We start from the raw sequence: 19,053 nt of genomic DNA, 5'->3' as shown, positions 1-19,053 counted from the left end.
GAATATAACCATAATTCATCAGTGTGCTGATAGCCACCAGAAGGTTTAAAATGAACAATGTTGGACTCTATAAAAAGGTCTGAATCTGAGCTTTAAATTGAGGTGTCACTTCAGTAAATCAGATCATGCTAGCCTGAAAGACCAGGTTAAATATACAGAACAGATTTGACCTCTGACCCAGCTCTGAAAGCTGTCTGGTATTGACCACACAAAATGTCTGATTTTAAGCAGCCAGGTTGTGCTATGATGGAAAGCCGAAAATTGATGGAAAGAAGAGAACCTAAGCTTTAATTTGATGTGCAACATGTTTGATTTGAAGCAGGTTTACCAGAAATACAGGAGGATAAGTTAGAATATAAAACCAGTTGGCTGCAGGCCTTTTAAAGACAGTTGAATATAACCATAATTCATCAGTGTGCTGATAGCCACCAGAAGGTTTAAAATGAACAATGTTGGACTCTATAAAAAGGTCTGAATCTGAGCTTTAAATTGAGGTGTCACTTCAGTAAATCAGATCATGCTAGCCTGAAAGACCAGGCTAAATATACAGAACAGATTTGACCTCTGACCCAGCTCTGAAAGCTGTGTGGTATTGACCACACTAAATGTCTGATTTTAAGCAGCCAGGTTGTGCTATGATGGAAAGCCAACAATTGTTGGAAAGAAGAGAACCTAAGCTTTAATTTGATGTGCAACATGTTTGATTTGAAGCAGGTTTACCAGAAATACAGGAGGATAAGTTAGAATAGAAAACCAGTTGGCTGCAGGCCTTTTGAAAACAGCTGAATGTAACCATAATTCATCAGTGTGCTGCTAGCCACCAGAAGGGGTAAACTCAACAATGTTGGACTCTATGAAAAAGTCTGAATCTTAGCTTTAAATTGAGGTGTCACTCCAGTAAATCAGATCATGCTAGCCTGAAGGACCAGGCTAAATATACAGAACAGATTTGACCTCTGACCCAGCTCTCAAAGCTGTGTGGTATTGACCATACTAAATGTCTGATTTTAAGCAGCCAGGTTGTGCTATGATGGAAAGCCAACAATTGATGGAAAGAAGAGAACCTAAGCTTTAATTTGATGTGCAACATGTTTGATTTGAAGCAGGTTTACCAGAAATACAGGAGGATAAGTTAGAATATAAAACCAGTTGGCTGCAGGCCTTTTAAAGACAGTTGAATATAACCATAATTCATCAGTGTGCTGCTAGCCACCAGAAGGTTTAAAATGAACAATGTTGGACTCTATGAAAAGGTCTGAATCTGAGCTTTAAATTGGGGTGTCACTTCAGTAAATCAGATCATGCTAGCCTGAAAGACCAGGCTAAATATACAGAACAGATTTGACCTCTGACCCAGCTCTGAAAGCTGTGTGGTATTGACCACACTAAATGTCTGATTTTAAGCAGCCAGGTTGTGATAGGATGGAAAGCCAACAATTGATGGAAAGAAGAGAACCTAAGCTTTAATTTGATGTGCAACATGTTTGATTTGAAGCAGGTTTACCAGAAATACAGGAGGATAAGTTAGAATATAAAACCAGTTGGCTGCAGGCCTTTTAAAGACAGTTGAATATAACCATAATTCATCAGTGTGCTGCTAGCCACCAGAAGGTTTAAAATGAACAATGTTGGACTCTATAAAAAGGTCTGAATCTGAGCTTTAAATTGAGGTGTCACTTCAGTAAATCAGATCATGCTAGCCTGAAAGACCAGGTTAAATATACAGAACAGATTTGACCTCTGACCCAGCTCTGAAAGCTGTGTGGTATTGACCACACTAAATGTCTGATTTTAAGCAGCCAGCTTGTGATAGGATGGAAAGACAACAATTGTTGGAAAGAAGAGAACCTAAGCTTTAATTTGATGTGCAACATGTTTGATTTGAAGCAGGTTTACCAGAAATACGGGAGGATAAGTTAGAATATAAAACCTGTTGGCTGCAGGCCTTTTGAAAAGAGCTGAATGTAACCATAATTCATCAGTGTGCTGCTAGCCACCAGAAGGGGTAAAATCAACAATGTTGGACTCTATGAAAAGGTCTGAATCTTAGCTTTAAATTGAGGTGTCACTCCAGTAAATCAGATCATGCTAGCCTGAAAGACCAGGCTAAATATACAGAACAGATTTGACCTCTGACCCAGCTCTGAAAGCTGTGTGGTATTGACCACACTAAATGTCTGATTTTAAGCAGCCAGGTTGTGATAGGATGGAAAGCCAACAATTGAGGGAAAGAAGAGAACCTAAGCTTTAATTTGATGTGCAACATGTTTGATTTGAAGCAGGTTTACCAGAAATACAGGAGGATAAGTTAGAATAGAAAACCAGTTGGCTGCAGGCCTTTTGAAAACAGCTGAATGTAACCATAATTCATCAGTGTGCTGCTAGCCACCAGAAGGGGTAAACTCAACAATGTTGGACTCTATGAAAAAGTCTGAATCTTAGCTTTAAATTGAGGTGTCACTCCAGTAAATCAGATCATGCTAGCCTGAAAGACCAGGCTAAATATACAGAACAGATTTGACCTCTGACCCAGCTCTGAAAGCTGTGTGGTATTGACCACACTAAATGTCTGATTTTAAGCAGCCAGGTTGTGATAGGATGGAAAGCCAACAATTGATGGAAAGAAGAGAACCTAAGCTTTAATTTGATGTGCAACATGTTTGATTTGAAGCAGGTTTACCAGAAATACAGGAGGATAAGTTAGAATATAAAACCAGTTGGCTGCAGGCCTTTTAAAGACAGTTGAATATAACCATAATTCATCAGTGTGCTGATAGCCACCAGAAGGTTTAAAATGAACAATGTTGGACTCTATAAAAAGGTCTGAATCTGAGCTTTAAATTGAGGTGTCACTTCAGTAAATCAGATCATGCTAGCCTGAAAGACCAGGTTAAATATACAGAACAGATTTGACCTCTGACCCAGCTCTGAAAGCTGTCTGGTATTGACCACACAAAATGTCTGATTTTAAGCAGCCAGGTTGTGCTATGATGGAAAGCCGAAAATTGATGGAAAGAAGAGAACCTAAGCTTTAATTTGATGTGCAACATGTTTGATTTGAAGCAGGTTTACCAGAAATACAGGAGGATAAGTTAGAATATAAAACCAGTTGGCTGCAGGCCTTTTAAAGACAGTTGAATATAACCATAATTCATCAGTGTGCTGATAGCCACCAGAAGGTTTAAAATGAACAATGTTGGACTCTATAAAAAGGTCTGAATCTGAGCTTTAAATTGAGGTGTCACTTCAGTAAATCAGATCATGCTAGCCTGAAAGACCAGGCTAAATATACAGAACAGATTTGACCTCTGACCCAGCTCTGAAAGCTGTGTGGTATTGACCACACTAAATGTCTGATTTTAAGCAGCCAGGTTGTGATAGGATGGAAAGCCAACAATTGATGGAAAGAAGAGAACCTAAGCTTTAATTTGATGTGCAACATGTTTGATTTGAAGCAGGTTTACCAGAAATACAGGAGGATAAGTTAGAATAGAAAACCAGTTGGCTGCAGGCCTTTTGAAAACAGCTGAATGTAACCATAATTCATCAGTGTGCTGCTAGCCACCAGAAGGGGTAAACTCAACAATGTTGGACTCTATGAAAAAGTCTGAATCTTAGCTTTAAATTGAGGTGTCACTCCAGTAAATCAGATCATGCTAGCCTGAAAGACCAGGCTAAATATACAGAACAGATTTGACCTCTGACCCAGCTCTGAAAGCTGTCTGGTATTGACCACACAAAATGTCTGATTTTAAGCAGCCAGGTTGTGCTATGATGGAAAGCCGAAAATTGATGGAAAGAAGAGAACCTAAGCTTTAATTTGATGTGCAACATGTTTGATTTGAAGCAGGTTTACCAGAAATACAGGAGGATAAGTTAGAATATAAAACCAGTTGGCTGCAGGCCTTTTAAAGACAGTTGAATATAGCCATAATTCATCAGTGTGCTGATAGCCACCAGAAGGTTTAAAATGAACAATGTTGGACTCTATAAAAAGGTCTGAATCTGAGCTTTAAATTGAGGTGTCACTTCAGTAAATCAGATCATGCTAGCCTGAAAGACCAGGCTAAATATACAGAACAGATTTGACCTCTGACCCAGCTCTGAAAGCTGTGTGGTATTGACCACACTAAATGTCTGATTTTAAGCAGCCAGGTTGTGCTATGATGGAAAGCCAACAATTGTTGGAAAGAAGAGAACCTAAGCTTTAATTTGATGTGCAACATGTTTGATTTGAAGCAGGTTTACCAGAAATACAGGAGGATAAGTTAGAATAGAAAACCAGTTGGCTGCAGGCCTTTTGAAAACAGCTGAATGTAACCATAATTCATCAGTGTGCTGCTAGCCACCAGAAGGGGTAAACTCAACAATGTTGGACTCTATGAAAAAGTCTGAATCTTAGCTTTAAATTGAGGTGTCACTCCAGTAAATCAGATCATGCTAGCCTGAAGGACCAGGCTAAATATACAGAACAGATTTGACCTCTGACCCAGCTCTCAAAGCTGTGTGGTATTGACCATACTAAATGTCTGATTTTAAGCAGCCAGGTTGTGCTATGATGGAAAGCCAACAATTGATGGAAAGAAGAGAACCTAAGCTTTAATTTGATGTGCAACATGTTTGATTTGAAGCAGGTTTACCAGAAATACAGGAGGATAAGTTAGAATATAAAACCAGTTGGCTGCAGGCCTTTTAAAGACAGTTGAATATAACCATAATTCATCAGTGTGCTGCTAGCCACCAGAAGGTTTAAAATGAACAATGTTGGACTCTATGAAAAGGTCTGAATCTGAGCTTTAAATTGGGGTGTCACTTCAGTAAATCAGATCATGCTAGCCTGAAAGACCAGGCTAAATATACAGAACAGATTTGACCTCTGACCCAGCTCTGAAAGCTGTGTGGTATTGACCACACTAAATGTCTGATTTTAAGCAGCCAGGTTGTGATAGGATGGAAAGCCAACAATTGATGGAAAGAAGAGAACCTAAGCTTTAATTTGATGTGCAACATGTTTGATTTGAAGCAGGTTTACCAGAAATACGGGAGGATAAGTTAGAATATAAAACCTGTTGGCTGCAGGCCTTTTGAAAAGAGCTGAATGTAACCATAATTCATCAGTGTGCTGCTAGCCACCAGAAGGGGTAAAATCAACAATGTTGGACTCTATGAAAAGGTCTGAATCTTAGCTTTAAATTGAGGTGTCACTCCAGTAAATCAGATCATGCTAGCCTGAAAGACCAGGCTAAATATACAGAACAGATTTGACCTCTGACCCAGCTCTGAAAGCTGTGTGGTATTGACCACACTAAATGTCTGATTTTAAGCAGCCAGGTTGTGATAGGATGGAAAGCCAACAATTGAGGGAAAGAAGAGAACCTAAGCTTTAATTTGATGTGCAACATGTTTGATTTGAAGCAGGTTTACCAGAAATACAGGAGGATAAGTTAGAATAGAAAACCAGTTGGCTGCAGGCCTTTTGAAAACAGCTGAATGTAACCATAATTCATCAGTGTGCTGCTAGCCACCAGAAGGGGTAAACTCAACAATGTTGGACTCTATGAAAAAGTCTGAATCTTAGCTTTAAATTGAGGTGTCACTCCAGTAAATCAGATCATGCTAGCCTGAAAGACCAGGCTAAATATACAGAACAGATTTGACCTCTGACCCAGCTCTGAAAGCTGTGTGGTATTGACCACACTAAATGTCTGATTTTAAGCAGCCAGGTTGTGATAGGATGGAAAGCCAACAATTGATGGAAAGAAGAGAACCTAAGCTTTAATTTGATGTGCAACATGTTTGATTTGAAGCAGGTTTACCAGAAATACAGGAGGATAAGTTAGAATATAAAACCAGTTGGCTGCAGGCCTTTTAAAGACAGTTGAATATAACCATAATTCATCAGTGTGCTGATAGCCACCAGAAGGTTTAAAATGAACAATGTTGGACTCTATAAAAAGGTCTGAATCTGAGCTTTAAATTGAGGTGTCACTTCAGTAAATCAGATCATGCTAGCCTGAAAGACCAGGTTAAATATACAGAACAGATTTGACCTCTGACCCAGCTCTGAAAGCTGTCTGGTATTGACCACACAAAATGTCTGATTTTAAGCAGCCAGGTTGTGCTATGATGGAAAGCCGAAAATTGATGGAAAGAAGAGAACCTAAGCTTTAATTTGATGTGCAACATGTTTGATTTGAAGCAGGTTTACCAGAAATACAGGAGGATAAGTTAGAATATAAAACCAGTTGGCTGCAGGCCTTTTAAAGACAGTTGAATATAACCATAATTCATCAGTGTGCTGATAGCCACCAGAAGGTTTAAAATGAACAATGTTGGACTCTATAAAAAGGTCTGAATCTGAGCTTTAAATTGAGGTGTCACTTCAGTAAATCAGATCATGCTAGCCTGAAAGACCAGGCTAAATATACAGAACAGATTTGACCTCTGACCCAGCTCTGAAAGCTGTGTGGTATTGACCACACTAAATGTCTGATTTTAAGCAGCCAGGTTGTGCTATGATGGAAAGCCAACAATTGTTGGAAAGAAGAGAACCTAAGCTTTAATTTGATGTGCAACATGTTTGATTTGAAGCAGGTTTACCAGAAATACAGGAGGATAAGTTAGAATAGAAAACCAGTTGGCTGCAGGCCTTTTGAAAACAGCTGAATGTAACCATAATTCATCAGTGTGCTGCTAGCCACCAGAAGGGGTAAACTCAACAATGTTGGACTCTATGAAAAAGTCTGAATCTTAGCTTTAAATTGAGGTGTCACTCCAGTAAATCAGATCATGCTAGCCTGAAGGACCAGGCTAAATATACAGAACAGATTTGACCTCTGACCCAGCTCTCAAAGCTGTGTGGTATTGACCATACTAAATGTCTGATTTTAAGCAGCCAGGTTGTGCTATGATGGAAAGCCAACAATTGATGGAAAGAAGAGAACCTAAGCTTTAATTTGATGTGCAACATGTTTGATTTGAAGCAGGTTTACCAGAAATACAGGAGGATAAGTTAGAATATAAAACCAGTTGGCTGCAGGCCTTTTAAAGACAGTTGAATATAACCATAATTCATCAGTGTGCTGCTAGCCACCAGAAGGTTTAAAATGAACAATGTTGGACTCTATGAAAAGGTCTGAATCTGAGCTTTAAATTGGGGTGTCACTTCAGTAAATCAGATCATGCTAGCCTGAAAGACCAGGCTAAATATACAGAGCAGATTTGACCTCTGACCCAGCTCTGAAAGCTGTGTGGTATTGACCACACTAAATGTCTGATTTTAAGCAGCCAGGTTGTGATAGGATGGAAAGCCAACAATTGATGGAAAGAAGAGAACCTAAGCTTTAATTTGATGTGCAACATGTTTGATTTGAAGCAGGTTTACCAGAAATACAGGAGGATAAGTTAGAATATAAAACCAGTTGGCTGCAGGCCTTTTAAAGACAGTTGAATATAACCATAATTCATCAGTGTGCTGATAGCCACCAGAAGGTTTAAAATGAACAATGTTGGACTCTATAAAAAGGTTTGAATCTGAGCTTTAAATTGAGGTGTCACTTCAGTAAATCAGATCATGCTAGCCTGAAAGACCAGGTTAAATATACAGAACAGATTTGACCTCTGACCCAGCTCTGAAAGCTGTGTGGTATTGACCACACTAAATGTCTGATTTTAAGCAGCCAGCTTGTGATAGGATGGAAAGACAACAATTGTTGGAAAGAAGAGAACCTAAGCTTTAATTTGATGTGCAACATGTTTGATTTGAAGCAGGTTTACCAGAAATACAGGAGGATAAGTTAGAATATAAAACCAGTTGGCTGCAGGCCTTTTAAAGACAGTTGAATATAACCATAATTCATCAGTGTGCTGCTAGCCACCAGAAGGTTTAAAATGAACAATGTTGGACTCTATAAAAAGGTCTGAATCTGAGCTTTAAATTGAGGTGTCACTTCAGTAAATCAGATCATGCTAGCCTGAAAGACCAGGTTAAATATACAGAACAGATTTGACCTCTGACCCAGCTCTGAAAGCTGTGTGGTATTGACCACACTAAATGTCTGATTTTAAGCAGCCAGCTTGTGATAGGATGGAAAGACAACAATTGTTGGAAAGAAGAGAACCTAAGCTTTAATTTGATGTGCAACATGTTTGATTTGAAGCAGGTTTACCAGAAATACGGGAGGATAAGTTAGAATATAAAACCTGTTGGCTGCAGGCCTTTTGAAAAGAGCTGAATGTAACCATAATTCATCAGTGTGCTGCTAGCCACCAGAAGGGGTAAAATCAACAATGTTGGACTCTATGAAAAGGTCTGAATCTTAGCTTTAAATTGAGGTGTCACTCCAGTAAATCAGATCATGCTAGCCTGAAAGACCAGGCTAAATATACAGAACAGATTTGACCTCTGACCCAGCTCTGAAAGCTGTGTGGTATTGACCACACTAAATGTCTGATTTTAAGCAGCCAGGTTGTGATAGGATGGAAAGCCAACAATTGAGGGAAAGAAGAGAACCTAAGCTTTAATTTGATGTGCAACATGTTTGATTTGAAGCAGGTTTACCAGAAATACAGGAGGATAAGTTAGAATAGAAAACCAGTTGGCTGCAGGCCTTTTGAAAACAGCTGAATGTAACCATAATTCATCAGTGTGCTGCTAGCCACCAGAAGGGGTAAACTCAACAATGTTGGACTCTATGAAAAAGTCTGAATCTTAGCTTTAAATTGAGGTGTCACTCCAGTAAATCAGATCATGCTAGCCTGAAAGACCAGGCTAAATATACAGAACAGATTTGACCTCTGACCCAGCTCTGAAAGCTGTGTGGTATTGACCACACTAAATGTCTGATTTTAAGCAGCCAGGTTGTGATAGGATGGAAAGCCAACAATTGATGGAAAGAAGAGAACCTAAGCTTTAATTTGATGTGCAACATGTTTGATTTGAAGCAGGTTTACCAGAAATACAGGAGGATAAGTTAGAATATAAAACCAGTTGGCTGCAGGCCTTTTAAAGACAGTTGAATATAACCATAATTCATCAGTGTGCTGATAGCCACCAGAAGGTTTAAAATGAACAATGTTGGACTCTATAAAAAGGTCTGAATCTGAGCTTTAAATTGAGGTGTCACTTCAGTAAATCAGATCATGCTAGCCTGAAAGACCAGGTTAAATATACAGAACAGATTTGACCTCTGACCCAGCTCTGAAAGCTGTCTGGTATTGACCACACAAAATGTCTGATTTTAAGCAGCCAGGTTGTGCTATGATGGAAAGCCAACAATTGATGGAAAGAAGAGAACCTAAGCTTTAATTTGATGTGCAACATGTTTGATTTGAAGCAGGTTTACCAGAAATACAGGAGGATAAGTTAGAATATAAAACCAGTTGGCTGCAGGCCTTTTAAAGACAGTTGAATATAACCATAATTCATCAGTGTGCTGCTAGCCACCAGAAGGTTTAAAATGAACAATGTTGGACTCGATGAAAAGGTCTGAATCTGAGCTTTAAATTGAGGTGTCACTTCAGTAAATCAGATCATGCTAGCCTGAAAGACCAGGCTAAATATACAGAACAGATTTGACCTCTGACCCAGCTCTGAAAGCTGTGTGGTATTGACCACACTAAATGTCTGATTTTAAGCAGCCAGGTTGTGATAGGATGGAAAGCCAACAATTGATGGAAAGAAGAGAACCTAAGCTTTAATTTGATGTGCAACATGTTTGATTTGAAGCAGGTTTACCAGAAATACAGGAGGATAAGTTAGAATATAAAACCAGTTGGCTGCAGGCCTTTTAAAGACAGTTGAATATAACCATAATTCATCAGTGTGCTGCTAGCCACCAGAAGGTTTAAAATGAACAATGTTGGACTCTATGAAAAGGTCTGAATCTGAGCTTTAAATTGGGGTGTCACTTCAGTAAATCAGATCATGCTAGCCTGAAAGACCAGGCTAAATATACAGAACAGATTTGACCTCTGACCCAGCTCTGAAAGCTGTGTGGTATTGACCACACTAAATGTCTGATTTTAAGCAGCCAGGTTGTGATAGGATGGAAAGCCAACAATTGATGGAAAGAAGAGAACCTAAGCTTTAATTTGATGTGCAACATGTTTGATTTGAAGCAGGTTTACCAGAAATACAGGAGGATAAGTTAGAATATAAAACCAGTTGGCTGCAGGCCTTTTAAAGACAGTTGAATATAACCATAATTCATCAGTGTGCTGCTAGCCACCAGAAGGTTTAAAATGAACAATGTTGGACTCTATGAAAAGGTCTGAATCTGAGCTTTAAATTGAGGTATCACTTCAGTAAATCAGATCATGCTAGCCTGAAAGACCAGGCTAAATATACAGAACAGATTTGACCTCTGACCCAGCTCTGAAAGCTGTGTGGTATTGACCACACTAAATGTCTGATTTTAAGCAGCCAGGTTGTGATAGGATGGAAAGCCAACAATTGATGGAAAGAAGAGAACCTAAGCTTTAATTTGATGTGCAACATGTTTGATTTGAAGCAGGTTTACCAGAAATACAGGAGGATAAGTTAGAATATAAAACCAGTTGGCTGCAGGCCTTTTAAAGACAGTTGAATATAACCATAATTCATCAGTGTGCTGCTAGCCACCAGAAGGTTTAAAATGAACAATGTTGGACTCTATGAAAAGGTCTGAATCTGAGCTTTAAATTGAGGTGTCACTTCAGTAAATCAGATCATGCTAGCCTGAAAGACCAGGCTAAATATACAGAACAGATTTGACCTCTGACCCAGCTCTGAAAGCTGTGTGGTATTGACCACACTAAATGTCTGATTTTAAGCAGCCAGGTTGTGATAGGATGGAAAGCCAACAATTGATGGAAAGAAGAGAACCTAAGCTTTAATTTGATGTGCAACATGTTTGATTTGAAGCAGGTTTACCAGAAATACAGGAGGATAAGTTAGAATATAAAACCAGTTGGCTGCAGGCCTTTTAAAGACAGTTGAATATAACCATAATTCATCAGTGTGCTGCTAGCCACCAGAAGGTTTAAAATGAACAATGTTGGACTCTATGAAAAGGTCTGAATCTGAGCTTTAAATTGAGGTGTCACTTCAGTAAATCAGATCATGCTAGCCTGAAAGACCAGGCTAAATATACAGAACAGATTTGACCTCTGACCCAGCTCTGAAAGCTGTGTGGTATTGACCACACTAAATGTCTGATTTTAAGCAGCCAGGTTGTGCTATGATGGAAAGCCAACAATTGTTGGAAAGAAGAGAACATAAGCTTTAATTTGATGTGCAACATGTTTGATTTGAAGCAGGTTTACCAGAAATACAGGAGGATAAGTTAGAATATAAAACCTGTTGGCTGCAGGCCTTTTGAAAAGAGCTGAATGTAACCATAATTCATCAGTGTGCTGCTAGCCACCAGAAGGGGTAAACTCAACAATGTTGGACTCTATGAAAAGGTCTGAATCTGAGCTTTACATGGAGGTATCACTCCAGTAAATCAGATCATGCTAGCCTGAAAGAGCAGGCTAAATATACAGAACAGATTTGACATCTGACCCAGCTCTGAAAGCTGTGTGGTATTGACCACACTAAATGTCTGATTTTAAGCAGCCAGGTTGTGATAGGATGGAAAGCCAACAATTGATGGAAAGAAGAGAACCTAAGCTTTAATTTGATGTGCAACATGTTTGATTTGAAGCAGGTTTACCAGAAATACAGGAGGATAAGTTAGAATATAAAACCAGTTGGCTGCAGGCCTTTTAAAGACAGTTGAATATAACCATAATTCATCAGTGTGCTGCTAGCCACCAGAAGGTTTAAAATGAACAATGTTGGACTCTATGAAAAGGTCTGAATCTGAGCTTTAAATTGAGGTGTCACTTCAGTAAATCAGATCATGCTAGCCTGAAAGACCAGGCTAAATATACAGAACAGATTTGACCTCTGACCCAGCTCTGAAAGCTGTGTGGTATTGACCACACTAAATGTCTGATTTTCTTCAGCCAGGGGTCTCCGTTTTCTGTGTCTAAAGGCTGTTCGGCGGTAGAAACAGCGTTTTTAGGGTTTAAAGGCTGTTTGGAGGGAGAAACAACGTTTTCGGTGACAAAAGGCTGTTCGCAGGTAGAAACAGCGTTTTTTGGGTTTAAAGGCTGTTTGGAGGGAGAAACAACGTTTTCTGTGTCTAAAGGCTGTTTGGAGGTAGAAACAGCGTTTTTGGGGTTTAAAGGCTGTTTGGAGGGAGAAACGACGTTTTCGGTGACTAAAAGCTGTTTGGAGCTACAAACGCCGTTTTCGGTGTCTAAAGGCTGTTCGGAGGTAAAAACTGCGTTTTTTGGGTTTAAAGGCTGTTTGGAGGGAGAAACGACGTTTTCGGTGACTAAAAGCTGTTTGGAGCTACAAACGCCCTTTTCGGTGTCTAAAGGCTGTTCGGAGGTAGAAACAGCGTTTTTTGGGTTTAAAGGCTGTTTGGAGGGAGAAACGACGTTTTCGGTGACTAAAAGCTGTTTGGAGCTACAAACGCCGTTTTCGGTGTCTAAAGGTTGTTCGGAGGTAGAAACAGCGTTTTTGGGGTTTAAAGGCTGTTTGGAGGGAGAAACGACGTTTTCGGTGTCTAAAGGCTGTTTGGAGCTACAAACGCCGTTTTCGGTGTCTAAAGGCTGTTCGGAGGTAGAAACAGCGTTTTTTGGGTTTAAAGGCTGTTTGGAGGGAGAAACGACGTTTTCGGTGTCTAAAGGCTGTTCGGAGATAGAAACAGCGTTTTTGGGGTTTAAAGGCTGTTTGGAGGGAGAAACGACGTTTTCGGTGTCTAAAGGCTGTTCGGAGATAGAAACAGCGTTTTTGGGGTTTAAAGGCTGTTTGGAGGGAGAAACGACGTTTTCGGTGTCTAAAGGCTGTTCGGAGGTAGAAACAGCGTTTTTTGGGTTTAAAGGCTGTTTGGAGGGAGAAACGACGTTTTCGGTGTCTAAAGGCTGTTCGGAGGTAGAAACAGCGTTTTTGGAGTTTAAAGGCTGTTTGGAGGGAGAAACGCCGTTTTCGGTGTCTAAAGGCTGTTCGGAGGTAGAAACAGCGTTTTTTGGGTTTAAAGGCTGTTTGGAGGGAGAAACGCCGTTTTCGGTGTCTAAAGGCTGTTCGGAGGTAGAAACGACGTTTTTGGGGTTTAAAGGCTGTTTGGAGGGAGAAACAACGTTTTCGGTGTCTAAAGGCTGTTTGGAGCTACAAACGCCGTTTTCGGTGTCTAAAGGCTGTTCGGAGGTAGAAACAGCGTTTTTTAGGTTTAAAGGCTGTTTGGAGGGAGAAATGACATTTTCGGTGTCTAAAGGCTGTTTGGAGCTACAAACGCCGTTTTCGGTGTCTAAAGGCTGTTCGGAGGTAGAAACAGCGTTTTTTGGGTTTAAAGGCTGTTTGGAGGGAGAAACGCCGTTTTCGTTGTCTAAAGGCTGTTCGGAGGTAGAAACAGCGTTTTTTGGGTTTAAAGGCTGTTTGGAGGGAGAAACGCCGTTTTCGGTGTCTAAAGGCTGTTCGGAGGTAGAAACAACGTTTTTGGGGTTTAAAGGCTGTTTGGAGGGAGAAACAACGTTTTCGGTGTCTAAAGGCTGTTTGGAGCTACAAACGCCGTTTTCGGTGTCTAAAGGCTGTTCGGAGGTAGAAACAGCGTTTTTGGGGTTTAAAGGCTGTTTGGAGGGAGAAACAGCGTTTTTTGGGTTTAAAGGCTGTTTGGAGGGAGAAACGCCGTTTTCGGTGTCTAAAGGCTGTTCGGAGGTAGAAACAGCGTTTTTGGGGTTTAAAGGCTGTTTGGAGGGAGAAACAACGTTTTCGGTGTCTAAAGGCTGTTCGGAGGTAGAAACAGCGTTTTTGGGTTGAAAGGCTGTTTGGAGGGAGAAATGACATTTTCGGTGTCTAAAGGCTGTTTGGAGCTACAAACGCCGTTTTCGGTGTCTAAAGGCTGTTCGGAGGTAGAAACAGCGTTTTTGGGGTTTAAAGGCTGTTTGGAGGGAGAAACGACGTTTTCGGTGTCTAAAGGCTGTTTGGAGCTACAAACGCCGTTTTCGGTGTCTAAAGGCTGTTCGGAGGTAGAAACAGCGTTTTTGGGGTTTAAAGGCTGTTTGGAGGGAGAAACGACGTTTTCGGTGTCTAAAGGCTGTTTGGAGCTACAAACGCCGTTTTCGGTGTCTAAAGGCTGTTCGGAGGTAGAAACAGCGTTTTTGGGGTTTAAAGGCTGTTTGGAGGGAGAAACGACGTTTTCGGTGTCTAAAGGCTGTTTGGAGCTACAAACGCCGTTTTCGGTGTCTAAAGGCTGTTCGGAGGTAGAAACAGCGTTTTTTGTGTTTAAAGGCTGTTTGGAGCTACAAACGCCGTTTTCGGTGTCTAAAGGCTGTTCGGAGGTAGAAAAAGCGTTTTTTGGGTTTAAAGGCTGTTTGGAGGGAGAAACAGCGTTTTTTGGGTTTAAAGGCTGTTTGGAGGGAGAAACGCCGTTTTCGGTGTCTAAAGGCTGTTCGGAGGTAGAAACAACGTTTTTGGGGTTTAAAGGCTGTTTGGAGGGAGAAACAACGTTTTCGGTGTCTAAAGGCTGTTTGGAGCTACAAACGCCATTTTCGGTGTCTAAAGGCTGTTCGGAGGTAGAAACAGCGTTTTTTGGGTTTAAAGGCTTTTTGGAGGGAGAAACGCCGTTTTCGGTGTCTGAAGGCTGTTTGGAGCTACAAACGCCGTTTTCGGTGTCTAAAGGCTGTTCGGAGGTAGAAACAGCGTTTTTTAGGTTTAAAGGCTGTTTGGAGGGAGAAATGACATTTTCGGTGTCTAAAGGCTGTTTGGAGCTACAAACGCCGTTTTCGGTGTCTAAAGGCTGTTCGGAGGTAGAAACAGCGTTTTTGGGGTTTAAAGGCTGTTTGGAGGGAGAAACAGCGTTTTTTGGGTTTAAAGGCTGTTTGGAGGGAGAAACGCCGTTTTCGGTGTCTAAAGGCTGTTCGGAGGTAGAAACAGCGTTTTTGGGGTTTAAAGGCTGTTTGGAGGGAGAAACGACGTTTAGGGTGTCTAAAGGCTGTTCGGAGGTAGAAACCGCGTTTTTGGGGTTTAAAAGCTGTTTGGAGGGAGAAACGACGTTTTCGGTGTCTAAAGGCTGTTTGGAGCTACAAACGCCGTTTTCGGTGTCTAAAGGCTGTTCGGAGGTAGAAACAATGTTTTCGGTGTCTAAAGGCTGTTTGGAGCTACAAACGCCGTTTTCGGTGTCTAAAGGCTGTTCGGAGGTAGAAACAGCGTTTTTTAGGTTTAAAGGCTGTTTGGAGGGAGAAATGACATTTTCGGTGTCTAAAGGCTGTTTGGAGCTACAAACGCCGTTTTCGGTGTCTAAAGTCTGTTCGGAGGTAGAAACAGCGTTTTTGGGGTTTAAAGGCTGTTTGGAGGGAGAAACAGCGTTTTTTGGGTTTAAAGGCTGTTTGGAGGGAGAAACGCCGTTTTCGGTGTCTAAAGGCTGTTCGGAGGTAGAAACAGCGTTTTTGGGGTTTAAAGGCTGTTTGGAGGGAGAAACGACATTTTCGGTGTCTAAAGGCTGTTCGGAGGTAGAAACAGCGTTTTTGGGGTTTAAAGGCTGTTTGGAGGGAGAAACGACGTTTTCGGTGTCTAAAGGCTGTTCGGAGGTAGAAACAGCGTTTTTGGGGTTTAAAGGCTGTTTGGAGGGAGAAACGACGTTTTCGGTGTCTAAAGGCTGTTCGGAGGTAGAAACAGCGTTTTTGGGGTTTAAAGGCTGTTTGGAGGGAGACAACGACGTTTACGGTGTCTAAAGGCTGTTCGGAGGTAGAAACAGCGTTTTTGGGGTTTAAAAGCTGTTTGGAGGGAGAAACGACGTTTTCGGTGTCTAAAGGCTGTTTGGAGCTACAAACGCCGTTTTCGGTGTCTAAAGGCTGTTCGGAGGTAGAAACAATGTTTTCGGTGTCTAAAGGCTGTTTGGAGCTACAAACGCCGTTTTCGGTGTCTAAAGGCTGTTCGGAGGTAGAAACAGCGTTTTTTAGGTTTAAAGGCTGTTTGGAGGGAGAAATGACATTTTCGGTGTCTAAAGGCTGTTTGGAGCTACAAACGCCGTTTTCGGTGTCTAAAGGCTGTTCGGAGGTAGAAACAGCGTTTTTGGGGTTTAAAGGCTGTTTGGAGGGAGAAACAGCGTTTTTTGGGTTTAAAGGCTGTTTGGAGGGAGAAACGCCGTTTTCGGTGTCTAAAGGCTGTTCGGAGGTAGAAACAGCGTTTTTGGGGTTTAAAGGCTGTTTGGAGGGAGAAACGACATTTTCGGTGTCTAAAGGCTGTTCGGAGGTAGAAACAGCGTTTTTGGGGTTTAAAGGCTGTTTGGATGGAGAAACGACGTTTTCGGTGTCTAAAGGCTGTTCGGAGGTAGAAACAGCGTTTTTTGTGTTTAAAGGCTGTTTGGAGCTACAAACGCCGTTTTCGGTGTCTAAAGGCTGTTCGGAGGTAGAAACAGCGTTTTTTGGGTTTAAAGGCTGTTTGGAGGGAGAAACAGCGTTTTTTGGGTTTAAAGGCTGTTTGGAGGGAGAAACGACGTTTTCGGTGTCTAAAGGCTGTTCGGAGGTAGAAACAGCGTTTTTGGGGTTTAAAGGCTGTTTGGAGGGAGAAACGACGTTTTCGGTGACTAAAAGCTGTTTGGAGCTACAAACGCCGTTTTCGGTGTCTAAAGGCTGTTCGGAGGTAGAAACAGCGTTTTTTGGGTTTAAAGGCTGTTTGGAGGGAGAAACAGCGTTTTTTGGGTTTAAAGGCTGTTTGGAGGGAGAAACGCCGTTTTCGGTGTCTAAAGGCTGTTTGGAGCTACAAACGCCGTTTTCGGTGTCTAAAGGCTGTTCGGAGGTAGAAACAGCGTTTTTGGGGTTTAAAGGCTGTTTGGAGGGAGAAACGACGTTTTCGGTGTCTAAAGGCTGTTCGGAGGTAGAAACAGCGTTTTTGGGGTTTAAAAGCTGTTTGGAGGGAGAAACGACGTTTTCGGTGTCTAAAGGCTGTTTGGAGCTACAAACGCCGTTTTCGGTGTCTAAAGGCTGTTCGGAGGTAGAAACAGCGTTTTTTGGGTTTAAAGGCTGTTTGGAGGGAGAAACGCCGTTTTCGGTGTCTAAAGGCTGTTCGGAGGTAGAAACAGCGTTTTTTGGGTTTAAAGGCTGTTTGGAGGGAGAAACAGCGTTTTTTGGGTTTAAAGGCTGTTTGGAGGGAGAAACGCCGTTTTCGGTGTCTAAAGGCTGTTCGGAGGTAGAAACAGCGTTTTTTGTGTTTAAAGGCTGTTTGGAGCTACAAACGCCGTTTTCGGTGTCTAAAGGCTGTTCGGAGGTAGAAACAGCGTTTTTTGGGTTTAAAGGCAGTTTGGAGGGAGAAACAGCGTTTTTTGGGTTTAAAGGCTGTTTGGAGGAAGAAACGACGTTTTCGGTGACTAAAAGCTGTTTGGAGCTACAAACGCCGTTTTCGGTGTCTAAAGGCTGTTCGGAGGTAGAAACAGCGTTTTTTGGGTTTAAAGGCTGTTTGGAGGGAGAAACAGCGTTTTTTGGGTTTAAAGGCTGTTTGGAGGGAGAAACGCCGTTTTCGGTGTCTAAAGGCTGTTCGGAGGTAGAAACAGCTTTTTTGGGGTTTAAAGGCTGTTTGGAGGGAGAAACAACGTTTTCGATGTCTAAAGGCTGTTTCGAGCTACAAACGCCGTTTTCGGTGTCTAAAGGCTGTTCGGAGGTAGAAACAGCGTTTTTTGGGTTTAAAGGCTGTTTGGAGGGAGAAATGACATTTTCGGTGTCTAAAGGCTGTTTGGAGCTACAAACGCCGTTTTCGGTGTCTAAAGGCTGTTCGGAGGTAGAAACAGCTTTTTTGGGGTTTAAAGGCTGTTTGGAGGGAGAAACAACGTTTTCGATGTCTAAAGGCTGTTTGGAGCTACAAACGCCGTTTTCGGTGTCTAAAGGCTGTTCGGAGGTAGAAACAGCGTTTTTTGGGTTTAAAGGCTGTTTGGAGGGAGAAATGACATTTTCGGTGTCTAAAGGCTGTTTGGAGCTACAAACGCCGTTTTCGGTGTCTAAAGGCTGTTCGGAGGTAGAAACAGCGTTTTTGGGGTTTAAAGGCTGTTTGGAGTGAGAAACGACGTTTTCGGTGTCTAAAGGCTGTTCGGAGATAGAAATAGCGTTTTTGGGGTTTAAAGGCTGTTTGGAGGGAGAAACGACGTTTTCGGTGACTAAAAGCTGTTTGGAGCTACAAACGCCGTTTTCGGTGTCTAAAGGCTGTTCGGAGGTAGAAACAGCGTTTTTTGGGTTTAAAGGCTGTTTGGAGGGAGAAACAGCGTTTTTTGGGTTTAAAGGCTGTTTGGAGGGACAAACGCCGTTTTCGGTGTCTAAAGGCTGTTCGGAGGTAGAAACAGCGTTTTTGGGGTTTAAAGGCTGTTTGGAGGGAGAAACAACGTTTTCGGTGTCTAAAGGCTGTTTGGAGCTACAAACGCCGTTTTCGGTGTCTAAAGGCTGTTCGGAGGTAGAAACAGCGTTTTTTGGGTTTAAAGGCTGTTTGGAGGGAGAAATGACATTTTCGGTGTCTAAAGGCTGTTTGGAGCTACAAACACCGTTTTCGGTGTCTAAAGGCTGTTCGGAGGTAGAAACAGCGTTTTTGGGGTTTAAAGGCTGTTTGGAGGGAGAAACGACGTTTTCGGTGTCTAAAGGCTGTTCGGAGGTAGAAACAGCGTTTTTGGGGTTTAAAGGCTGTTTGGAGGGAGAAACGACGTTTTCGGTGTCTAAAGGCTGTTCGGAGGTAGAAACAGCGTTTTTTGTGTTTAAAGGCTGTTTGGAGCTACAAACGCCGTTTTCGGTGTCTAAAGGCTGTTCGGAGGTAGAAACAGCGTTTTTTGGGTTTAAAGGCTGTTTGGAGGGAGAAACAGCGTTTTTTGGGTTTAAAGGCTGTTTGGAGGGAGAAACGACGTTTTCGGTGTCTAAAGGCTGTTCGGAGGTAGAAACAGCGTTTTTGGGGTTTAAAGGCTGTTTGGAGGGAGAAACGACGTTTTCGGTGACTAAAAGCTGTTTGGAGCTACAAACGCCGTTTTCGGTGTCTAAAGGCTGTTCGGAGGT

The sequence above is a fragment of the Centroberyx gerrardi genome, chromosome 5 (genome assembly GCF_048128805.1).
Source record: "Centroberyx gerrardi isolate f3 chromosome 5, fCenGer3.hap1.cur.20231027, whole genome shotgun sequence".
NCBI lineage: Eukaryota > Metazoa > Chordata > Actinopteri > Beryciformes > Berycidae > Centroberyx > Centroberyx gerrardi.
The sequence above is the reverse complement of the archived record's forward strand: the minus strand, read 5'-3'. Positions refer to the sequence as shown.